Source organism: Gossypium hirsutum, chromosome A01, assembly GCF_007990345.1.
Source record: "Gossypium hirsutum isolate 1008001.06 chromosome A01, Gossypium_hirsutum_v2.1, whole genome shotgun sequence".
NCBI lineage: Eukaryota > Viridiplantae > Streptophyta > Magnoliopsida > Malvales > Malvaceae > Gossypium > Gossypium hirsutum.
This window is the reverse complement of record NC_053424.1, coordinates 112,239,467-112,254,207: the sequence shown is the minus strand read 5'-3', so window position 1 is coordinate 112,254,207 and position 14,741 is coordinate 112,239,467. Positions and strand designations below refer to the sequence as shown.

Sequence of the window (14,741 nt, the reverse complement as noted above, 5' to 3'; positions counted from 1 at the left end):
ATACACAATATAGTAATACAAATTTTCAAAATTTATTTTTATTTGACAAGAATAAGGTAATCTCTTTCTATCTTATTGATAGATACATAATATTTATACTGCAGTATTTTGTAGGATTAAGAAAAATATATAATATATTTAGATATTTCTAAAAGATAATATCCCATAATAATATCGCAACGTTATTAAATTAAATTTTAGATTGATATTTAATTAAATTATGTTTGGGTATTAGATTTTTTTTCTATTTTAGGTTTGAGATTTGAGATATAATGAATTTATTTGTGTTTGATAATAATTTGGTACGTTATTTGAGTTTTACCTTTGGGGATAATTTAGATTATAGGTTTGGGTTAATTTTAGAATTTAGCATTGACTTTATAAATTCAATAAAATGTTTTTCTTAATATTCAAAATAAAAAAAAATAAAAAAATTCAAATGTTAATTTTAGTAATATAAAAAATAAAAAATAATTTATCAGTTTAATTTTTTTAAACTCATATTATATATTGAGTAAATAATAATTCAAATATACAAAATTTATATACACATTATATAATCATAAGACATTATATAATCATAAGTATTACGTACAAATAAAGAAAAAAAATATTACATGTAAAATTCATTTACGTATTATATAATCATAAATATTACATTTATTATCAACTCTATTTATAACAACCTCATTTGTTTATGAAAGCATTAGATGTTATAGAGAATGCTATTATACATTTATAATAAGACTTGAGCTTTAAATTATATTTAATTTAAAAAAAAATTAAATTAAAAACTAATTATATATTAATAATACCTAAATTTTGTGCATGTGTGATGTACGAATTTTCCATGTGTTTAAAAAATTAAATATTTAAAAATATATTTTTAAAAAATAGTCTATAGTAAAATTTAAATGAGTTTTAAATAATAATTAAAAATTTCATATCATACATAGTTCAAATAGAAGAAAAAATATTATACAAAACAACTAATAAATGTAGACTCATATTTGATAAATTAAAATTGAAATGCATTATACTAAATCCAAAATTCATGAATAAAACTAGTTATATATATATTTAATGCTAAATTTTGATGCAAAAGATCATTATGAAATTAATTAAGAAAAATTTGTTATTATTTTGATAAATAGATTATGGAACAGTCCGTTCAAAACACTTGTTTACAAATTAAAGAAAGTAATAATTTTGATAGCAAAGCTTTTGAGCAAGGTGTGGTATACACATGATAAAAGAGTCGGGCCACTCGTACAGGTTCAAAGGTTTATTCGAAAAATGAGAGAGTTTAGGTAAAAATATATGTCTAAAAAATGGGTTTGGATAAAAAATAAACCCTATTTTTTAAATTGAGTAGGCCACTGGTAGGACTTTTTTGGGTCGGGTTGAATAAATTGTTTTGTTGTTATTTTGTTGTCATTTTGCTATTAGATTGTTACTATTTTGTTGTTATTATTTAGATATTGTATAGCTCTTTGTTTTATTATTAATTTTGTTACTATTTTAAAGACATTTGATTTCTAAGTTAGAACTATTTTAGTGTTATTTAAGTATAAAGACATTTTTAATGTATTTTCAATTAGCTGATAAACATATATTTTAATGTTTTTAGTGTATTTGATGTATTTTTTAAAATTATTTTATATAAAAAATTTTAATATGGGTGGGTTGGACTTGGGTTTAGCATTTTTAATCTAGGTCCAGTCTCGACAAAATTTTAGACCCATTTTTAGGTTGAATCTAGAAAATAGGCCTAAAATTTTAAATCAGCTCGACTCAAACCCAACCCGACCTGACTCATGATCAAGTTTAGTGTGATACTTACATAAAGTTGTTTCCTTTCTTGTTCACTCTATTTACCTTCCCTTTAGATCACTCTCTATTTTATTCAAACAAAGTTTCCGTTCTCGATATAATAACCTTTTTAGCCTTACAACTTTATAAAAAAAAAGATTATTTTAGACTTTTATTTAATTTTTTGTCTCTTTTAACTATTAAACTTACAAGACAATATTTTTCTTCAAAATTATCAAGGCACAACCTTCATGGTTTCTTACTGCTTTCATTTTGCATTCTTTAATCTATGTTAGTGTCATTAGACCTGGTAAGAACCTCACTAAATAAGGCTTATATGCAAAGCTTTCACCTTTCAAATAGCCAGGAAAGAGAGCTTAATCTTTGTCTTGGTCTTGGTGGGTGGAAATTCTAATTTACTCAAAGATAATTTGGATTCAATCTTGAGTAAGGAAAGATTCAAATTAAGATAGTTGTTTTGGACTTTACAAACAATCTTGGTGAAGGTGAAAGAGATAAAATATGTTATTGACAGATTGGAAGTTAGGGTTTTGACGAATAATGTTGGGATTTCATATCCTCATTGAAGCTACTATGAAAGGTTCTACTGTGAACAGCGATTCTTAAATTGTTCGGGTTTTTTAAAATAATTTATTATTATATATATATTTTATAATTTTTTAGTGAAAAATATGAAATTTGGGAATTTAAATTTTTCTAAAAAAATTTGTGATAAATAAAATGAAAAAAATCGGCTCTAAGTAAATGGCAAGGTGCTAATAAAGTGAGGCATGCTGTAGAGTATTAATAATATAATGCCAAGTAAGAATAAATTTTCGGATAAACTCACAAATTAAAACTCAAACTATATTAGTTCGCTACCCTAGCATGCAATTGTCTGCCCTCTCTAACATGTTTTTAGGTTTTTGTTTTTTAGTCTACTGTTCGTATTGGCGGCGGCCACTTAGCAAGTTTTCTTTATTCCTTTTGAGAAGTGATTCCAACGGTTCTTAATTTCTGTTTTGCAACCATGGAAACTGAATTTGCTGGATTAACACTTAATGAAGAAGAAGAAGCAGTTTTACAAGCACAAATTGAGTTGAATATGAAAAAGAAAGCAAGAGCTTTTCGACTAGTGGGATGTTTTCTAAAAGCTAGCGTTATTCACTTCCCAGTAATAAGAAGCACTATGGCGAATCTATGGCATCCTATTAGGGGCATTCAGATCCGGGATTTGAGGGGGAAAAAGGTTTTTGTTTCAATTTTTTCATATCATGGAATGGATATGGAAAGGGTTTTGAAGGGCTCACCATGGACTTTTAACAATCACTTATTGGTGTTACACATGTTGTAATGGGGGGAAGATCCCTTAAAATTCCCTTTAATTTTTGCATCTTTCTGGGTACAGATTCAGATGTTCCTACTGACTTTTTCTTTGAGAATTTGGTAAAGCAATTAGGTGATTTCATAGGTAAATTTCTGGAGTATGATGGCTCGGATCTGGGGAAAGGAAATCATTATTTCATGTGAATCAGAGTTCAACTGAATGTACGTCATCCTTTAAAGAGGAAGAAGTAGGTTATATTCTTTGAAAATTGCTCATATGTCAGTTTAAATATGAAAGACTGACACTTTTCTATTTCTATTGTGGTCGGTTGGGTGACAGTGACTCATTTTGTGAGGCAAAAATGTCGTTAGGTGTGGAAATTATTGTATTGGGTTAGGATTTGTCGTTGTGAGCGCAATCTAGAAGAGCTTTAGCACTGAACAGTGTTTGGTTACATGAGGATGCGGAGAGAGACAGGTGGAAATTGTGATGGTAGTCGGATCTCAGGAAGCAGGTTATGAGAAGTGGGAAATAAATCGGGATACAGGAATGTCATCAATCCTATATTAGAGATCAATTTGGAAGGGAGATCGTCTTTTTCCTCACAAAGAGGGGAATTTATCGGTCAGACAGGTCCAATCTGCAATGGATCATGATTTGGAAGAAGGTGTGTTAATCGGAGAGAAGGGGAAAAAGAGACCTAGGGGGAGATTGAAGAATCGATAGCTAGGGAAGAGATCAATATTTTAGAGGTTAGGAATAAGAGAATGTTGGAAAGTAATCTTTTACCATTAGTGGCTGCCAAAAGGCAAGCCAACCGAACTCAATGAAAATCTTAAGTTGGAATGTCCGTGGTTTTGGGAATCTATGGACAGTTCGAAGACTTCGACATTCGTTGAAGATATATAATCCCTAGATGGTCGTCTTTATAGAGACAAAGATAAGCAAGATTCAGATGGAAAGAGTTCGACGAAGTTGTAATTTTGCTAATGGCATTGATGTTGACTATAATGGGTTTAGAAGAGGATTGTGTTTCAAAATTTTTCCAAAAGGTACATCGATGTGATAATTGAAGATTCTGATGATGGGAATAAATAGAGATACACAAGTTTATATGGCACCCCTTATGCATAGAATAAGGATGAATTATGGGCTCTTTTGAAAAGTCTTTGCAGCAATGAGGAGATCCCTTGGTTAGTTTGTGGAGATTTTAATGAAATTATGTATGGTTTTTAGAAAAATGGAGGGTTACCTCATGATGAAAGAAGAATGGAAATTGTTTGAAACGTGTTGGAGGATTGTCATCTGATGGATGTGGGTTATTCTGGTAATTGGTTCACATGGGAGAGAGGTAATTTGTTAAAAACGAACATTCAAGAGCGTTTGGATAAAGGAGTGGCTAATGAGGAATAGATGTCCATGTTTCAATCAATTCAACATCTTTGCACTCTTTTTCTGATCATTGTCCTCTTTTAATTACTACGAGAAGGGACGACAACTGGTTGTTTGGAAAGGCATTTAAGTTTGAAGCTTGATGGGTTTTGGAGGAATCATTCACTGATGAAGTTAAACTTATTTGGGAAATGTCAATAAGAGATTTGCTGTAAAAGTTGGAGAGCTTAAAAAGGGTTTGGAGAGATAGGCTATATGAATACGACAAAATAGAAATGGAGAAATGAGCTTTTAACCTCAAGACTATCAGAGCTGATGGGAGCCGAAAGGGATGATAATAATTTGGCCGAAATGATTGATGCGAAGGTTCAACTAAACTTTGAGATTGAAAAGGATGAACGCCACTGAGAACAAAAGGCTCAAGTTAATTGGTTGAAACTTGGGGATATGAATACAACCTTTTTTCATAGTCAAGCGACACAGAAAAAAAGGAAAAATTTTATTTGAATAATTCAGAATGAGGATGGAAAGGAAATGGAGGTTGTACGGGAAATGGAAGTAATTGCTAGATCTTATTTTTCGAATTTATTCTTGGCTAGGGAAAGGGGAAATTATGAATATCTTTTGTTGGGTATTGATCGTTGTGTTTTCGAGGAGGATAATCAAAGACTCACGGCGTAATATACAAAGGAGGAGATTTAGGCGGTGCTTTCTGAGATGGGGCCTACAAAAGCACTTGGTGAAAACGGATTCTCAGCTTTATTTTATCAGAAGTGTTGGCATATCATTGGGGAAGATGTCACAACCTTTTATCTACAACTTCTGAATGGAGGTATGGATATTAGTACGATCAATACAACTCATATTGTGCTAATTCCTAAAATAGCTAATCCTTCCAATATTACTCATTTTCGTCCCATTAGTTTATGCAATGTACTTTATAAACTGATGGCAAAGGTTACAGTGAATCGATTTAGGGAAGTGTTAGAGAAATGCATTGATGCTGCACAAAGTGCTTTTGTGACAGGGAGGTTAATTTCAAACAATGTTTTGCTGGCTTACGAAATATTACATACTTTAAAACAGAAGAAGATGGAGAAAAAGGGATTTATGGTGGTAAAACTTGACATGAGTAAAGCGTATGATAAAGTTGAGTAGAGCTTTGTAAGTGAAATAATTGTGCGAATAGGTTTTCATACTGGATGGATTGAATCTATTATGAAATATGTATCCACTGTTTCTTATTCAGTGGTCTTTAATAGTCATGTTAGAGAAAACTTTTGTCCAGCTAGAGGACTAAGACAGCATGACCCTTTGAACCCGTTTTTATTTTTAATATTTGGAGAGGGCTTATCTTGCCTCATGCGACTTGCAATTAGGGAATGATTATTAGGAGGGGTTAAGGCTAGTAGGAGTGGTCCATAAATATCGCATTTGTTATTTGCAGATGATTGCATTTTGTTTGGGGAGGCAACAAATAAAATTAGCTCTTCTATTAAAAGGAATTCTGCCCGAGTATGGAATTTGTTCGGGTCAGTGTGTCAATTGTGACAAATCAATCGTTTTCTTTAGCACTAATACGCAGGAGGAAGAAAGACGATTGGTTGCTAGCATACTTCGTGTACGCAGTTCAAGTGACCCAGAACGTTATCTTGGTCTGCCCAACATTTGAAGGACATATTTAAGCAGCGAATTGACAATTGGAGTACTAGGCATCTCTCTCAAGGCGGGAAAGAAGAATTCATAAAGGTTATCCTTCAGTCTATACCGACCTATACAATGGCCTGCTTTTTACTACCTAAATCCTCGTGTGCTGATCTAGAGAGTATTATTGTGAATTTTTGGTGACAGAAGGGTCGTGGCAAAAGGGGTATTCACTGGTGTGTTGGAGGGATTTTTCTATCTTAAAAGAGAATGGTTGTTTGGGTTTCAGAAATCTTGGGCAATTTAATATTGCGTTATCATCCAAGCAAGGTTGGCGTCTCTTTAATTTTCCAAATTCTTTATTAGCTAGGGTTTTGAACGCCAAATATTATCCAAATTCAGATTTTATAAGCGCACAGTTAGTGAATTTACCTTCGCTTACTTGGAAGAGTGTTTGGGTAACAAAGGGTTTTTTGAAAAGCGGTTTGTGCTGGAGGGTCTATAAGGGGATCAAAATTTTGTTCGGGATGATCGGTGGATACCGGGAGTCGATATAGATAGATTAAACAATAGATCCAACAATGAAGAACTCAAGTTAGTTTTGGATCTAATTGATGCTTCAAATAAAAATTGGAAGGTAGATTTAATCGTTAATACCTTTCATGCAGACATTGCGCAGAAAATTTTATAGATTCCTTTGGCGAAAGCAGTCCACGATTATTTTCGAGTTTGGAGAGGAGAACCTTCTAGTGAATTCTCAGTCAGAAGCGCCTACAAACTATTACAAAAGGCTAACTTAGATTCTAGTACTAATTTAATAAAGGTCGAGATTAAAGATTTCTACAAGAAATTATGGAATTTACATCTTCCTTTAAAAATTACAATCACAATATTGTGAATCTCCTGGAACTATGTCACTACTCTAATTAATCTCAGACACAAAAGAGTGGCAGTGAATTTTTTTGTCTTTAGTGTCATAATTCAGAAGAAGACAGCAATCATGTTTTCCAGGACTGCCCTACAACAATAGAGGTATGGCAGACTTTAAATCTCTCTTGGATTATCAATAATACTATTCCAAGTTTATGGGAGTGGCTTACCTGAGTTTTCAACATGAGTATTAGTAAACAATATCGACTTTTTTGCTGTGCTTTATGGTCAATCTGGAGTTCAAGAAATCAGCTAATACACGAGGGGAAAGTCATAACGGGAAAGGATTTGTCGAAGCGAATCCAAAGCTATATGGTAGAGCTAGATGGTCTAGAGAAAAGGACGTTTACCTCATGTGTTGATAGAAGGTAGAGATAACATGAAGGGAACACGAGGGTGGTAATTTATTTCGATGCAGCTTTTGACAGAAGATCTTTCAAATCGGCTTTGAGTTTGGTGGTTCGGGCTTGATGGGCGAGACTTTAGTCTCAAAGACAGTCATACATAAGGCAATCCCATCTCCATTTACGGTAGAGGCACATGCAGGTTTACAAGCCATTAAATTAGAAATCTCAATGGGTTTTAACTCAGTAGTAATTATGGGGGATTCAAGAATGGTCATTACGAAATGTAAAATAACAGCACCAGATAAATCAATTATTGGGGCGATTATTAGAGATATTCAAAGCAAAAATGACCATTTTCAAGAAATTGATTTCCATTTTGTTCATAGATCAGAAAATGATTGTGCCCACAAACTCGCACAAGAAGCATTAAAAAGAGGAAAAGAAAAGTATCTGGTGGGAGCAATAATGATTTACAACCGTTGCGCACGAGACGAAATATGGCTGAGACATCCAAATTAAAGGTTTTCATGGAAGAACTACAACGAGAATAGATAGTAGGAAATGAAAGATTTTTTGAAATGGTTATCGATGAACTGCTGGGATAGAGATGTGAAAAGGTAACAAATTTGTGGAGACCAGCTGTTGATGTTGACTGGATTAGGTATTAGGTTTCCTTTTTCTTATTTTTGTCTTTTTGTTTTGTTGTTTTTGGGGGCCGTTTTTCATTGTTTGGGCTTGCACTTTACATTTAGCTAGGTTTCTTTCCTTTTAAGACTAAGCCCAGTGATTTCAGAGAACTAATTTCATGTTGTTATTTGATCCTGATTTAATAAATATCCAGTCGATTTATTCAAAAAAAAAAAGAAAACTTAAACTATATTATTTTTTCCATCTTAATATAATTTTTTGTCACAAATGTTAAACTTTTTTTTCTCAAATTAATACTTCTATTAATCAAACCATTAAGTCTATTTTTCTATTTTGGTACCTAAACATTTTTTTGGCCACAAGTGATACTTAAATTATTTTGTCCTAAGTTGGTACCTCTGTTAGTTTAATCGTTAGTTAAACCGTTAAGTTTATTTTAAAAAAATAACCAATTAAAAATTAACATGTGGCTAAAAATACAAAGAATTATTATTTTCTCTTATATATATAGACAAAGAATTATTATTTTCTCTTATATATATTTTCTTTTTTTCTTTAAAACCAGATGGTTGAACTTGTTAGGCTACAAGTTCCTGGTTTAATCAGTTTGTTTGGTTCAATCAAATAAATTATTAAAAGATTCATAAGAATAAAAATAATTTAAAAAAAGAGAGAGAGAGAAAATCAAATCAACCCTATATTTGGACTAATGTCATGGGGCTAGAACTTTTATCTCGCGATTCATGCAGCCTTAGGTGATCCATTCGTTCCAAACTCGCCTAAGTCAGCCTAAACACCATAAGTGTGGATTCCTTTAGAATTCCTCCAATGCACCAATTTGTGTAGCGGAAGCAATTATGCCAAAATAAACCACAAAAGAACAACAGAAAGCCATAAAAAAGAATGCATGAGAGGTGTTTGAGTAAATGCTCTAAATATTCTATTACTTTCAAAGAATAATGAAACAATGGATGAATGAAGTGATTTACATGTGAGGAGGAGGCTCTCTATTTATAGTTGACCTACGGTCTAGATCAAGTTACATCGACGAACGAGATTAATCTTATCCCTTAAATCATGAGATTTACAAGATATACAATATCAAATCTAATATAATTTTTACAAGGTATGACTCCTATAAATCTTCTAAGATTAGTTCCCATATTTATCAAGATAGCCTATGTTGCAATGTATTCATCATTGGGCCATTCAAGTTTTAATCTGATAGACTTTCCCAATAGCTCATTCAATCGGGCTAGTTCTTGTGGGCCAAATGATCCTCATCTAAACAATAGACCTCCATTGGATGCATTTGGTGTGATGGTCACGGGCTTTGAGCTACGACCCATGACACTAGTACCTAGACCAGTTCTTGGTCCAACTGATTCAATTGGTCATTCTGGTTCTAACAACATTGGTTTTAATTGATGAAATAACTTTTTCAATCTCATCAAGCTGAGCAAGCAACGGGTGGAGGGAAAAAATAGAATTAGTCATCACGTATTGACCTTTGGAGGGCAAATTTCAAGTATTGTTGATATTGTCCGACATTATAAATGAAAAAAAAAAGAATAAAACGGAAAAATAAGAGCAAAAAATAATGTAAAAAAAGAAATGAAAAATAAAAGAATCAAAAAATTTTAAGCTTATATGACGTGATGGTTTATTGTTGGTTGAAGTTTTTTAATGAATATAACATTTTGGTGCAAAATAGGTAATAGAAGACTAGTTTAGGTACCACTTGTAACAAAAAAAAGTTTAGGTACCAATTTGGAAAAAAATGATATAATTTAAGTACTAATTTGTGGATTAAGCCCTTCTTAAAATAAATTAAATTGTTTGACTAACGATTAGACTAATGGAAGTATCAACTTACGAAAAAAAGTACTTTATGTACCTTTTGTGATAAAAAAAATTAGATATCAAGATAAGAAAAAATTGTGTAATTTAAGTATTAATTTGTGGAATAAGCCTATATTTCCATGTCATTTAAAATATGGCCAACTTACTATTAGCTTCCTTTCCGATTCACTCACTCATTCTTGGTCACTTTTCATCTATGTTCCTTACTCCTACAATTACTTGTTCTATTTATGATGCATTTTTTTTTCAATTTTTAAAAAGGTAAACTACATTGTATGTTACCCTAAAATAGTGTCGTTCTTGTTTTGTCACTCTAAATTTTTTTTATCAATTTAATCATTCTAATTAAGATAATTATTCGAATTTGTCGCTATCGTTAAAAATTCTGTTACTCCACTAACGGATTGCTAATGTGACATTTTTTTTTACCTTTTACTAAAGCTAGATGTCTCTCTATAATTAGTCCAAAACATTTTTTTTTTGTTTATTTGCAACATGAAGCTTTAATAGTGGCATCGTCAACATTTGAATCCTCTTTAAGAAGAGAGAATCCAATAACAACGACAACGAACCATGGCTATGACCTCACATTTTCTGATGAGTCCACTTGCTAGTATAACACCATTGGCCATCCTATTGCCACCGACTATCATGACCAAGCTAAAAAAAACAACTATTTGGCTCTTAAACATTTAAGCTTTCCTCGTTGACTTTCTTTGTTTGGTATTTGAGAAAATACAAGAAAATTCCTTAACCTCCACACCCTTCGAAAACACTCGCCAAACAGAGAAAATAATTTGGTATTTGCACTTTAGTGTAATTTATGTAACAAATTTACAATTGATGGAGTTATTAGCACCTTATTTCCTCTCATTTTTTGTCATATCTATTAGTGATAATTCGCTTGTAGGACCTAAAAGCACGCTAATAAGGAGAATTCAACAAATTGTAGCCTCTATCAGATAGCAGATACTTTAGCAAAAATAGCTCTATCAAGTGATGAAGTATTGCATATGTTCGAGGAACTCCCATGGAAATTAAAGAGATTTTGAAAGAAGCTTTTTCTTCGGATAACTTAATTATGAATATTTCTATGAAATCATTTGTTTTATTTATATAAAAAAACAATTTAGTTAGCACCATATTTGATTTTGATTATTTAAATATTTAATTTATTTTGGCAACTAATTTATAAAGTGTTCTGTTTACTCATTAGTAAAAAAAAAGGAGTCATGGTTTGTTATTGTCATTATTGTATTTTTCTTCTTAAAGAGAATTCAAATTTTAACGATCCTACCATCAAAATCTTCATGTAGCAAATAAACAAAAAAAAAAATTTTTTGGGCTAATTATAGAGAGGTATTTAACTTTAGTTAGAAGTAAAAAAAAAATCATGTCAACAATCCGTTAGTGGATTAATAGAATTTTTAACGGCGGTGACCAATTCAAATAATTATCTTAATTAAGTAATTAAATTGACAAAAAAGTAGAGTGACCAAAATAGAAACGGTACTATTTTAAGGTAGTTTGCTGTGCAATTTACCCTTTTTAAAATCTACAGATAAAAATAAACAATATCATTCAAGAACTGAAAAAGAAACATAGATAAATGACTTTCTCGATGTTTGAGAAAAGGAAAATGTTACGAACAGAAACAGAAAACAAGGAATAGAAAGGGAAGAGAGGAGAGAAATCAGAGAAAAGAAGAAGAGAAGCAAACAAAACATATTCATTTTTCATAACCTCCCCTCTGTTACAGACTGGAGAGAATGAATCGCATCGTTTCATTTAAAGATGGAACACACCGTTTCCACTCAATCCGGGCCACTAAAATATATAAGTAAAAATGTTATTTTTTTTCTAATTTTAATTTTGTCCCATAATAGAGAATACCCAAGTCGATGCTACCATACCATACAAATGCAAAATAGCTTATTTATCAATAGAAAGCATTTAGATAGTTTCATTTAGGAAAGAAAGCAAATGCACAATCAAGATCTTGATCGATGCTAAAATTCAACCTATTTGTAAAATTCAGGAATCAAAAGAAAGATGAAATAACCCAACATCAATAAAAACAGATTGGTAAAATTAGTAACTAAATCCCCAAAATCAATCAAGTCTTGTGATCCAATTAAAGAGTAGAAAGTTAGCTTTAATCCCAATGGGCCCATTATTGAAATTAAATTTTCAGGCAATAACTTTTTCCTTTTTTCTAGGTTTCAAAAACTGAAAACAAGCATTATAAAAGAAGTGGGTGGATTAGAAGAAAAAACTTACATCAACGGGTGTCGGGTGAAATTGATTTAGGGTTAGTTAGTATTGTGTCTTAAATGTATTTTTATTTTCAGACAAAAAAGTATTTTTGAGTAAAAGTTATTTCTGTTTTTGGTTAAAAAATACTTTTGCAAAGTTTTTTTTTTTTTTTAATCCCAAAAGCAGTTTTTGAAAAGTTGAAAAACATATTATTTAGCAATACTTTTATTTTAAAAATGTTTCTAAAAAACAATAATAAACTGATCATTAGATTTTTTTTATTATCTAACCCTATGTTTGGATTGAATAAAACAAAGGGAAAGAAAAGAAAAAGAAAGGAAAAATAGATAAGAAAGAGAGATTGAATGAAGTTTAATATCTTTACTTTCCCTTGAGTTATTCAATTTTTAATTACCGTAATTTGGGAGAAAAGCCGAGGAAAAGGAAGTAGTGTTTCCTTTCCTTTAATATGTAAATTATGATTTTTATCTTATTAACTTTTTGTATAAAATTATTTTATAAAAATGATATGATTGGAAAAATATTATAAATATTTATTTCCTTTTAACTTTCTACCGTTTAACCAAATAAGTGAAAAATCTTTCACTCTCCTTTCCTTTATTAATTTTAACCATCCAAGCAAAATAAACATATATCATTTCTTTTCTTTTTTTGCTTTACAATTATTTATCCAAACATAGTGTAAGTACTTATCCTTGGATTGAATAAAAATATGAAAAAAGAAAGTACATTTTCCATTGTTTGATAAAATTTTTGAAGTAAAGGGAATTGAATATCTTTTACTTTTCCTTGAGTTACTTAGTTTTTAATTATCGCAATTTGAGAGAAAAATCAAGGAAAGGAAACTGATGTTTTCTTTAATATGCAAAATATTATTTTTATCATATTAATTAGGGGTTAGTATTCGATCGAGTCGAGTCAAAATTTTTCGAATTAGTCGAGTTGACAAATCCTATTTTAGCAACCAAATTCAATTTGATTTTTTTTCGAATCGAATTGAATCGAGTCAAAAAATTTCGAGTCAAATCGAGTCGAGTTAACGAATCCTATTATTTATACTTAATATTACTTTTAGATGGACCGATTATTTAACTAGTAGACGAAGTACAAGATTATTTAACTACATGAACAATATAATGATTTAATCTTTTAACTTAATGGGTAAACATTTATCGAAGCGATGTAGTTTTGCCTTTTAACTTAATTATTTTGAATTTTAACTTTTAAAAAAGTAAATATTTATCAAAACAACATAGTTTTGTCTTTTCTTATTCGAATTTTTGGATAACTCGAATTGTGTAATTCATATTCGAGTTAAACCGAAAAACTTAATTTTTTATTTTAGTTGATCCAAATAACTTGATTACTCAAATAACTCAAACAACTTAATTCAAAATTTAAATTTTTTATCGAATTTTTTAAATCGAATCGGATTTTGCTCACCCCATTATTAACCTTTTACTTAAGTTACTTTATAAATAGGATATTATTGAAGAAATATTATAAATAATTATTATTTTTAACTTTTCACCATTTAACCGGACAAACAAAGGTAGTGAAAAATCCTTCACTTCACTTTTCTTTATTAATTTTAACTATCCAAATAAAATAAACATATATACAGTGGCAGAGTCAGGATGTTAACTTGGGGAAAACTAAAATCATATGTGCTATATAACAATCGATTTAAACATATAAACAATCAATTTTCGAGAGGGCTATGGTATATATACAAAGGAAAAAATTGTAATTTTAAACCTTAGAGGGACCTACTTATATTTTTACAAGAGTCATAATATATCTAAAGCGGAAAAAATTGTAAAAAAAAATTAAACCTTGGGGGCCATGCCCTTGGCCTCTACTAGGATCCCCCGTTGCATTTATAATTTTCTTTCCTTAACCCTCCTCTTTTATTTTCCTTTATTTTTTCCCTTTATAATTATTTACTTAAATATAGTGTAAAAGATTCGCACTTTATACAAATGTATGAGAGATACATACCTTCTCTTCAAATCAATGCATGTTTAGCTCGAGAAACGTTGGACTACTTGTTGAGTGTGAGTGCGAAATAAAGAGATGTTAGAAAAATACTTTTGAGACAAAAAAAAAAGGAGTGCTAGGCTGAAGAGAATGAATTGCAGGCAAAAAGTGAGGAAGAATGAGGGAAAGATGAGTTAAAATGGAGGTTGGAAAATATTTTAATGACATGGAAACACGGTATTATGTTATTCGTTGGAAACTATGGCTGATGTGGTACAAAAGATTTACCTAATAATTTTTTTATAATTAGGGTAAGAACAACAAATGAAACTTCATGGGCTAAAATCAATATTCTGAAAATATATATGTATCATATTAAAATATTTGCTAAAGTAAAAGGTTCATTCATACTATTATCCTTTAGATTTCAATCAATTACTACAAAGAATCAAAATAGTTGTTGGTGGGTCGTTGCTAGATCTAGATGTGGGCCAACCAGCCGAGTATTAGTATAAAATATA

The 14,741-nt window shown here is 30.7% G+C and overlaps 1 long non-coding RNA gene across 1 annotated transcript; it reads left to right on the top strand.

Annotated features, from left to right (window-relative positions):
- Positions 1 to 3,223: 3,223 nt before the first annotated feature.
- Positions 3,224 to 8,315, top strand: LOC121229400 (uncharacterized). Its single transcript, XR_005927132.1, has 2 exons — positions 3,224 to 6,280; positions 6,383 to 8,315. It is a non-coding gene; the product is annotated as an uncharacterized lncRNA (long non-coding RNA).
- The last annotated feature ends 6,426 nt before the right edge of the window (positions 8,316 to 14,741 follow it).